This window comes from Anabrus simplex, chromosome 5 (genome assembly GCF_040414725.1).
Source record: "Anabrus simplex isolate iqAnaSimp1 chromosome 5, ASM4041472v1, whole genome shotgun sequence".
Lineage (NCBI taxonomy): Eukaryota > Metazoa > Arthropoda > Insecta > Orthoptera > Tettigoniidae > Anabrus > Anabrus simplex.
In genome coordinates this window covers 433,333,988-433,345,311 of record NC_090269.1, presented here as the reverse complement: position 1 = coordinate 433,345,311, position 11,324 = coordinate 433,333,988, and the positions used below count along the sequence as shown (strand labels likewise).

The following is an 11,324-nucleotide window of genomic DNA, read 5'->3' as shown; positions in this document are numbered from 1 at the left end:
TTAAAATTAAATGATCCCATCCATTCAAAACCACCATAGGGAAAATATTGTGACATACCCCAAACCATATAAATTATTAGCATCTAAATAAGCTAAATAATATGATTCTTCTTTAGGAGCATAATTTTCTAAATATTGTTAGCTTTAGTATATCGTTTTATACTTTGTCATATCCCACCACTAATTCCTTTTTCAATCATTAATACCATATGCTAATCCTTTAATAAATCTAGTTCTACTTTAGTCATTTTAACGTAGCATCCCATGATAAACAAGGTGGAGTAAAATAAAATGATGGATCTAATTCGTATGCTTTAATACATGTGCAACCTAATCAAGATGTACCAATGACAGTGAAAACGCACAAGCAACAAAATGAAAATAAAACACAATTACTTACCGTAAAGGCAGTAGCACAAAATACGAAGCGTGGAGGGCAAAAACATGAAGGAAAAAGGCCAGGATCTTTACATTAATGTTTGGCAGGTTGCCATGTCAATATTATTAGCTACTAAATAAGAGACAAAATTAAATTTAAAGTAAACAAATTTTACTTAAGAATTATTTATGAAAATTTAAATAAAGTATGAGCACAGTTAAATATATATTTTCTTTTTAAAAACCAAAACGCAATTAAAACTAAAAGGAGAAACACTATTTTATAATGAATTTTAAATCAAGATAAAATGAAGGTGATATCAACATGGGCTTCCTCAAATAATCAAATATTTAAAAACTCAAAACAGATATCATTAAATAAAATTGTCAATAACGTTTACTTAAGGTATAGAAAGATTGAAATGTTAAGAAAGGAAAACTTTGGTTGCAACCATAATATTTGAACGATAAATACAGGATAATTACTACACGGAAATTCATTGAAAAGCTTAGTTGTATGATAATCAGAATGCGGGCCCGCGACTACAAATACTGCTTAAAATTGAAATTTGCTACACCACCAAAACAAGAAATTACAAGTCACACGCAAAGTCACACACAAGGACACACGTACAAAGAAAATAGTGGTTCCAACCGCGAATAAAAGTTACACAAATTAACCGAACAAGATTAAATTATAATAAAATAATAGTGGAAAGCAATCCCAACTAAATGAAGTATATAAAGGGAAAAGTACTACAAACGTTCCCACTTAATAACAGAACACAGAAGCACACAACAGGAGCAACCATTTACCGACGCCAATCCATCATCCCATCATAATCATCAAAGTCCCAAAATTTAAAAACGTGTCCATCAGATAAGATAAGAAGAGTTGACCCATTACGTAACAATAATCAAAGGCAAGGAATCCCAATCACTGAGTGGAATGTCACAAGAAAACGTTAAGAGAATGGCGTATATTAAGTTAAATATCGACCAGCAAATTTCAATTTTTCACAGACTAGACGTTATTAAAAATAATTATTATTATTTATCCAAGAGGTGATAGTACGAAATTACATTAGCTTTTGTTAAACAGCTCGTCTACAGCTTAGATAATTTAGAATGAAGGGGGCTTTGGATTACGCTAGAATACGTACATGAGGTGTCATTAATTAACGTCCCGAACAATGCAAATAACTATCACATCCGATAATCAGCCCACCAAGACAATACCAACACAGTTAGAAGACAAATTCAATCAACGAATAAAAATTATGAGGGAAAACACATCAAAATTAAATAACAGAGTAATAATAATAATAACGACTATAATAATAATAATAATAATAATAATAATAATAATAATAATAATAATAAGTTCAAAGTATTAGTAGGCAAACAAGGTACAAACGACAACACAGTAAGTTTAAACAACTCACAGAAAATACATCATAGACGCATAACTAGCGATTCCAAATTCCCACATAATTTAGTTACATACTTTTACGAATTTAGTCCATAACCGATACAATAAAATTTTGTTACCAGACGTTTACAGTTTTTAATTAACGAACCGACGTTCCAAGGGTGTGCGTTATAATGTAGGTCAAATTTACGATAAAATCACTCACTTTTAATCCATGGCCGTACGAGATCACTTGAATTACTTATAATTTCCAGTACTTACTTGGAGTGGGGTATCCAATATTAAGACTTACAACACATTTAGAACTTGCCATTCCGGTAATGGTTAACACACACACAAAGTTTTCTTTTTACACTAATGAAATAATTAGGTTGGAGCACACTGAGAAGCATTCAAAAGAGTAAAGAGCATAGCCCTATCATCCTCGCACTCATCCACCAGAGTCACGTTCCATTACTAACGCTCTTCCTCTACGCCAAGATGTCTTCTTACGAGTTCTACTTAACAGAGCCATGTTGAACGGTGGCAGCCAACACACTGTCCCTTCGCTCACACAGACAAGGCAGAAGTCAGACAGCACCCAGCATTCAAAGTTCGCACCGCGCAAGCGCTCAGCAATCGATCGATAATCCAGCGAATCAGATTAATCCAGCATATACGTAATAATAGGAGATACAGTTTTTGAATTAAATGTGCATGGTAAATTCCACAATTAGACGACAGTTTCAAACAATGGGCGATAATGTTAGATAACGTCTCGATACACAAGTAGACATGCCAAATAATTAAATAAATAAATACTCGTAGATGTTTCCATGTTACAATTCCATTATGCCAAATAAATATCTGTTGACATTTTCACGTTAGAACATGTATCTCTAAAATTTCCAAATTTATCTGCTAATATTAATGCATCAGATGTCCGACTCGTTGGCTGAATGGTCAGCGTACTGGCCTTCGGTTCAGAGGGTCCCGGGTTCGATTCCCGGCCGGGTCGGGGATTTTAACCTTAACTGGTTAATTCCAGTGACCCGGGGGCTGGGTGTTTGTGATGTCCCCAACATTCCTGCACCTCACACACCACACATAACACTATCCTCCACCAGAATAACACGCAGTTACCTACACATGGCAGATGCCGCCCACCCTCATCGGAGGGTCTGCCTTACAAGGGCTGCACTCGGCTAGAAATAGCCACACGAAATAAAAAATAAAATGCATCAGATTTATTATATAATCTCGTATATTCTCCATGTTTTCAATATTAAATTTCTTCCAAACCAGTTTATTAGTACTCATATGAGTTGTTTCAAGTCTAGAATAATAACATTCTTTCTTAGTAATTCCGCTTTTAAAATTTTTATTTACATTTCATGTAATCATAAGGATGAACCTTTTTAATCACTAAATCTAATGTTTCACTTTAAAATATTTACCCGTTTCCCTAAATTGTTCCTGTGTCGGATTATACGATGGAATGGCGGATGGCTTTTGGTGCCGGGAGTGTGCAAGGACATGTTTGACTCGTCAGGTGCAGGTTTTTGATTTGACTCCCATAGGCGACCTCCGCGTCTTGATGAGGATGAAATGATGGTGAAGACGACACATATACCCAGCCCCCGTGACAAGGAAATTAACCAATGAAGTTAAAATTACCGACCCTGCCGGGAATGAAACCCGGGACCCCTATGACCAAAGGACAGTACGCTAACCATTTAGCCATCGAGCCGAACAGATTATATGGTAATTTTCTAGACTGGGAGCCGTAAATTAAAATGTATCTAAGAATATTGTAATGTTAACCCATTTTTTACTTTATTACTAACCGATCAAGGTAAAGAGTTTTACAAAAAGGATTTTTCTTCTTACCTCAAGTTACTTGGCATTCATCACCACTCTACGTACAGCAATCGCAATGCAAGTTATGTAGAACGCTTTCGTCGTACACTTAAAACAATGATGTGGCGAGAATTTTTCTTCATTATTTGGTATTACATCAGTATCATTTTTATCAATTCCTAATTCGTTTGTGAATATGTAAACACCATAATTGGCTTAATTATGTATATACAGAGGTAAAAAAGGTCGATTTTTATAATTAATATTAAAACTTTCATGGGACGCCCCCCTAAATTTTCTGTTAAATGATCACGATCTTTTACTTTTTCTCCAACTTCGATTTTTTCACATATAATGCATGTTTTCCAAATTTTAAAATGTATTTTATATTTTTGTCATTATTAATGGTTTATTTTCTTTATATAATTTAAAAATTTCTTGCAATTTTTTAAGCATTTCTACAAAATTTCAGGAGCAACTTCACCAACATATTTAACTGGAGGTAAATAATCACCATTAGCATATTTTATATAATAAGTAAAATAAATGGGCTTGTGTTTTGGATATTTATTAGTTCACGATTTTTCAGGATTTGGATGACCATTTAATATTTCTTAATAAACACTCAAAATCAGCATCAATTACAAATGGTACTCTAAGCGAATGATTTAAGTATTTTAACCTCATTCTTCACCTATTTAGGCATATCTAATTTTACCTCTTTTTGTTCTTTGCGAAAATTTTCATGTTGATGTAATTTTTCTGGCGAGTAATAAAATCTCAAACAATTATCAGATTAATCCAGAAAATACGTAATAATAGGAGATATAGTTATTTAATTAAATATGCATGGTAAATTCCACAATTAGACGACAGTTCCAAACAATGGGCGATTTTAGATTTAGATTTATTTACCTGACTTGAAATTAATCTAGATAAATAAATCAAAGACGCATTTAAACATATTGTTGAACAATCGAAACGCTGCCCAAGGCTTCTTCTAACCGATCAAGGTAAAGAGCTTTACAAAAAGGATTTTTCTTCTTACCTAAGTTACTTGGCATTCATCACTACTCTACGTACAGCAATCTCAAGGCAAGTTATGTAGAACGCTTTAATCGTACACTTAAAACAATGACGTGGCGACAATTTACAGCTCAAGGTTCATATCGCTGGACTGAACTGCTAACTAGACTCGTGTCTACCTACAACGATACATCTCATCGCACTATCGGGACAAAGCCACGTCTTTATACAAAGAATACCCCACGCTTAGATGCTATTCATTTTGTAATCAAAACGGCTGATCCGCGCTGCCATCGATTTAGAAAGGTGATTCCGTTCTCATCAGTAAACACAAGTCTATCTTTGCAAAAGGATAAACCCCTAACTGGAGCACAGGAAATTTTCAAATCAGGAGTGTTAAGCTTACTAATCCTGTTACATATTTACTTCGCGATCTCAGAGGACAGCATATTGAAGAAGAATTCGACATCAAAGAACTCCAGATCCTGATCACTATTTAATCGAACGTGTTATTCGTCGTTGTGAAATTAAACTATATGTCAAATGGCTTGGTTTTAATAAATTTTAAATTCATGGATTAATAAAGAAGATGCACTTTAAAACTTGAGTTTTTTATTCTCGAACTTCTACCTCTCATTTCTTCTGTCATAAGACAGAATTAAGTATGCAAGTCAACATTTTTACTACTAGTGAATTTAGGACATGTTGTAGGGTAGGATTAATATTAAAAAATTAAATCAGCACCTGCAAATATGTTTCACAATTCATACTTATTCTTAGAATATATACATTTTTCATGTAAATCTGCTCTGTCCTTTCTTACATAGATTATTTTACTGTCTTCGCCGTTTAATGCCACTACCTAGTAACAGTTTTCCTTTTATTGCACCGGCAACGAAAGGTGTTGCTATCTTCTCAGCAACTAAAGCACTAGGGTACGACACACGCTGCTTAACTTTACGATACTGATTTTTGTCAGTTACACGTCTTAGTTCAGGAGTGTTTTGACGAAAAGCAATGTCATGCTCTTTGCAGGCAACATCTAACATATTAATACCAGGATCACCACGTGGCAAGCGGACGTCAAGTCGAGTTCCAGGGCCGCAGTACTGGTAACTAGGAAGATGGAGCTTAAAGGGAAGAATATCAATCACCTTATTGATGAGTCCACGCCCAGCATGCTTCCTCACCTTATCCCAGCACGTTTCTTCACCTTTTTCTGAGACAACTTGTTTACTCTTTTCGCAGCCATAATAAGTGTTTATAAGCGAAGACAACTCGTTACTTTTAGGTCCGTGATACAGTTTAATGAGTTGACATGTACGACACTGTCTCACTGAACGTTTCCTAGCTATACTCACATGTTCATGATATAAAATACACGTTTGAAGCTCTGACAAAACAGAATCTTGAGTCCACTCACGAGGCACCTTATCCCAGATATTCTTCACAGCATTCGCAGCTACATTAACCAAAAATGCCTTTGGTAATGCATTCAACTCTTCTTCAGTAAAAGTGTTTAGTTTCCTTCTGCATGTATAAAACTCTACGATTCCGTTTTCAACTGCGTTACACTTAGTATCGAATAGACATGACATTATGTCTTTCCTCTACAAATGTTTCTTTGCACTGACGTCATTTCGACACTGCAATTTACATATGTTGTTCACCTCCCGACATGCACTGCAACACAACCTAACAAAGAGCATGCACACATGTCGTAAAGGCTGTTTGTTTCTCCACTATGCTCCTTGTAAAGAGTTTCAAATGATGTACATCTTAATTCATGCATGTCGATAATTTCACACGTTGATGGAGGATACTCACGCAACCATTCCTTCTTTTCACAACCATTTAAAAAAACAAAATCTGCTCTTGACAAAATGAGCGTTCATGATCAAAGACAGAAAGCGATAAGGTATTCTTTTCCTTCCCATTGCAGACCCAATGTTTTCAATCCACTGAGTCTGCTTTTTGTCCTCATCTGTTTGCAAACAGTAAGGGAAAGGTGGGCTAAATACTAAACTGACGAGTTTTTGCGCCCACAACACAGTGCAATCCAACACAGCTACATCTTTGAACACAAATTTGTTGCCGTTTACTTTAACGCCTTATACAGCAACTATTAATGTTCTTGTCATGATGGAATAAAGCGCTCTACTCTCTATCACTGTTTCTCAGAGACTAAAGAAAACTTCACACTGATACCATCTATAAAGGCTTGAGTTTAGTAGAGAGTGACCCTGATAACGAACAAGTCTAAACATTGATAACCATGTTGACGGCATCGCTGCATGTTAAAACGGAATGATCTTAGTATCGCACGTGCTCAGTCCCGTCGGAGACAGTCTGTCGGATGGAGACATAAAGCCATAAGCTAACCTCTTTTAAAATCACTCACGCTGCAACGTCACGTTATTTTTCCGTCGTATGGAGACGTAAAGCCATAAGCTGAGTAAAACTGGACGAGACCCCACCAAACTAGTGTCTGTAAGTATAGGCCCGCTTGAAAATGGCGTCTGTGTGTGGTTAGGCTTGCTCTCCTACGCAAGGATATGACTGTAACATCACGTTACTTGTCTGTCGGATGGAGACATAAAACCTTAAGCTGACCTCTTGTGAAATCACAGATAGCGACTGTGGAGTTAGACCCCTCCAAAATAGCGACGAGGGGGGCATCTGACGGTAAAACTGGACCCAAGATAGCTCTGTGTTGTTAGGCCCTATGAAGTGGTGGGTGGGAAGGATATCTAACCATACAACTGAGCCTCTTAGCCCTGCGTAGTTAGGCCCCTCAAAGGTGACGTCGGGAAAGCATCTGGCCATAAAAGTAGGTTAAGTCATATGTGCCCCCTCAGGTAGTAAAGACCAAAATAGCGACGGGAATCTCATCTGACCATAAATCTGTGCCCTGTGTAGTTAGACCCCTTCAAAATGGCGTCGGGAAGGGCATCTGACCGTAAAACATCGCTCTGTGTAGTTAGACCCCCACCATGAGTTTAGGTGTGCTCTATTATGCGAATTCCCCATTGCCCTATTACTCAAGATGGTGTAGCCAGAATCCCCATTGCCCTACTATACAATATAGTGTCGGGGAGGGCATCTAACCGTAAAAGTGGCCCCTCCATGAGTTTAGGCTTGATCTCTTATGCGAATCCCCCATTGCCCTACTACTCAAGATGGCGTCCGGAGTATCCCAATTGCCCTACTACACAAGATGGCGTCGGAAAGGGCATCTGGTCGTAAAAGGGATGTTAGGAACCCTCCATGTGGTTAGGCTTGCTCTCTTACGCGAAATGACGTTGCCCTGTTACCCAAGATGGCGTCGGGAAGGGCATCTAGCCGTTAAAATTAGGTTAGCCCCTCCAAGATGGCTACTGTGAGGTTAGGCATGCTCTCTTATGCAGAATCCGCCAATCGGCATTGCATTACTACGGTGCTAGGGGTCAATGTCCTCGGATGAGAACGCACATATGTACATTACTAGGAGTCAATGACCTCGGATGAGAACACACATATGTATATTACTAGGAGTCAATGACCATGGATGAGAACGCACACATGTACATTACTAGGAGTCAATGACCTCGGGTGCTGACTCAGCACAAAAATGGTGACGGGGTGGTTTAGAAGATACATAGCCCTACTGAGAGAATTTAAACATTATGTACCTGTGATACAGCGCGACGGCAGGTTGATGTTTACCGAGTGCATTTTTAACATTATATACAGTGTGATTCAGCGCGACGGCAGGTTGATGTTTACCTAGGGCATTTTTAACATTATATACAGTGTACAGTGTGATTCAGCGCGACGGCAGGTTGATGTTTACCTAGGGCATTTTTAACATTATATACAGTGTACAGTGTGATTCAGCGCGACGGCAGGTTGATGTTTACCTAGGGCATTTTTAACATGATATACAGTTTACAGTGTGATTCAGCGCGACGGCAGGTTGATGTTTACCTAGGGCATTTTTAACATTATATACAGTGTGATTCAGCGCGACGGCAGGTTGATGTTTACCTAGGGCATTTTTAACATTATACACAGTGTGATTCAGCGCGACGGCAGGTTGATGTTTACCTAGGGCATTTTTAACATTATATACAGTGTGATTCAGCGCGACGGCAGGTTGATGTTTACCTAGGGCATTTTTAACATTATATACAGTGTGATTCAGCGCGACGGCAGGTTGATGTTTACCTAGGGCATTTTTAACATTATATACAGTGTGATTCAGCGCGACGGCAGGTTGATGTTTACCTAGGGCATTTTTAACATTATATACAGTATACAGTGTGATTCAGCGCGACGGCAGGTTGTTGTTAACGGAGTGATACGAGGTTATAATTTAATACTTCTGTTTTGTTAGTTGCTTTACGTCGCATCGACACATATAGGTCTAACGGCGACGATGGGATAGGAAAGGGCAAGGAGTTGAAGCGACCGTGGCCTTAATTAAGGTATAGTCCCAACATTTGCCTGGTGTGAAAATGGGAAACCACGGAAAACCTTCTTCAGGGCTGCCGACAGTGGGGTTCGAACCCACTATCACCCGGATGCAAGCTCACAGCTGTGCGCTTCTAACCGCACGGCCAACTCGCCCGGATTACTACTATTTAACTACATCGCAATATCGGGTTTCATTTTGAAGTGACTGGTATGCAGTTTCATACGATGCGTATTAGCCAATAGTACCGTACAACATATTCAGTTAATGCATTTACTTCTCTAAGATTTTCTTCCTTGAGGAATTGTGATTCTTATCATTTTACGCTGTGTCCACAAGCTCTAACATATTGTCGGTAATGTTCAAGTCTCAGTCATTTACTTTGGCCAAACATAGATCTCAATTGAGAACTGTAATAAGTAAATACTACCGTAATATTTCTCAGTTTCAGATTTCTACATGTTTCGAGCTACTGTATCTCTATTTTTACGTTTTTTTAAATGCTATTTTTACTTAAGCATTAATAATTTATACCTGTAGTTGTAAATGGACAGGAAGAAAGGAGGAGGCTCAATAACAGTACTCGGGAAACTTGAACTGTACAATGATGATGATGATGACCTATATAACAAGCTTTCTTTTTGAAAATTGTAATTATTGTGTTGATGTGTTATTTACCTCTGTGTGCGATCTGAAGGTGATGCTGTGAATGTTGATTTTTTGTTTGTTTGCTTTTTACACTGTAGGCTGCGAAAGATGGTAGTAGGGCTCGGACTCTTGCGAGTTGTTCCGTTTAGGACAGGCTATCTGTGTTGAATTCGTGGCATATCAGTGTTCTTATAGACATTATTCTTTATCATATCATTACCCCACAACAGCTATATCCAGTTTTATTCCTCACGTTTTATCGTAACAGTAGCCCGCCCCACTTTCGTAAGATATATCCTGAATTTTATCGGTGTGTTAAAGGACATCTTCAGGACCGAGCGAGTTGGCTGCGTGGTTAGGGGCGAGTTGGGGTGAATGCCACCACCGGCAGGCGTGAAAATCGTTTTCCGCAGTTTCCATTTTTCTCATTAGGCAAATCCTGGGGCAAGTAAGACCAATTATATATTAACAGAATAACCATTGATAGCCGGAACGAGTGAACTTGGCACACATAGGAAGTGTTCCCGACGTTGACATATACAAAATACATTTGATCATAGTTGCCCGAAAAGATATATGTTTGCTCAGAAATCTGTTCCCTGGCAATAAGTAAGAATCAACGCAATTGGCCACAAGGACGAAGCTCGTTACATGCGTGAGAAATTGTAGTAATCATTTTCAGTGCAGTTTGTATACTTTTACAGTAAAATATCATTGGCTAACAAACACTGCTATTGACTGAAATGAATTAGGTAAGGCACCACTCGAGGTTTTCAACACAGACAAGTTTCGTACCAACAGGGGAATAATAAAAGCTGCCAAACATTTAAACCTATTGTCTGGCACGGAACTCCCTTCAAGGGGCGCTGGGGTAAGCACCCCTTGGTTCTGTCATTAGACATGACATGCATAGACAAATAAAGAAAGGTTGGTAGCATTGTTTAATGAAATGAGCTGATAGCAGAGTTGTATAAATTTTGTCTTCTGTGGAACAGATTCTTCTTCTTCATTTCATGTTTCCAGTCTTGTAGGTTGAGTTGTGAATCAAGGACCTTCTTAGTTTCCTATCTTTCCACCACTCCCTTCCTTGCTCCAATATTTCTCCTACTTTTACTCCTCTCTTCTTTGTACTCTCCTTCACAGTATCCATCCACCACTTTCTGGGCATTCCTCATTGTCATTCTCCTGTTATTTTCTCTCTAAATACACATTTTGAAACTCTATCCTGTACCATTCTCATCATGTGTCAATACCATTTCAGGTTACTGGTCTCTACCTTGTCCTGCAGTTTAGGAATTCCAATTCTCTCCCTTTTTCTGCATTTCTGCTTTTATTCCTTCATGTCTTCCTAAATATTTCTCTACAGAATTTCACCTTGGCTGCTTGGATTCTGCTTTCATCATGTTTCATTGCTGTCTACATGCTGTAGCATATATCAAAATTGGAGTGTAACACATTGGGTACAGAATTTTTTTGCATTTCCATAGGACGTTTCAGTTCCACAGTATAAATCTCACACATTGGTAAAACTTGTTCAGTTCTATTTCC

General features: G+C 38.0%; 1 protein-coding gene across 1 annotated transcript in view; it reads left to right on the top strand.

The window, feature by feature from the left end:
• The first annotated feature begins 9,431 nt into the window (after positions 1-9,431).
• LOC137501026 (zinc finger protein 236-like) overlaps positions 9,432-11,324 on the top strand; it is a 134,309-nt gene continuing 132,416 nt past the window's right edge. Inside the window, exon 1 of the mRNA XM_068227880.1 lies at positions 9,432-9,483. The gene's annotated coding sequence lies outside the window, so the exon portion shown is untranslated. The remainder of the gene's footprint in view (positions 9,484-11,324) is intronic.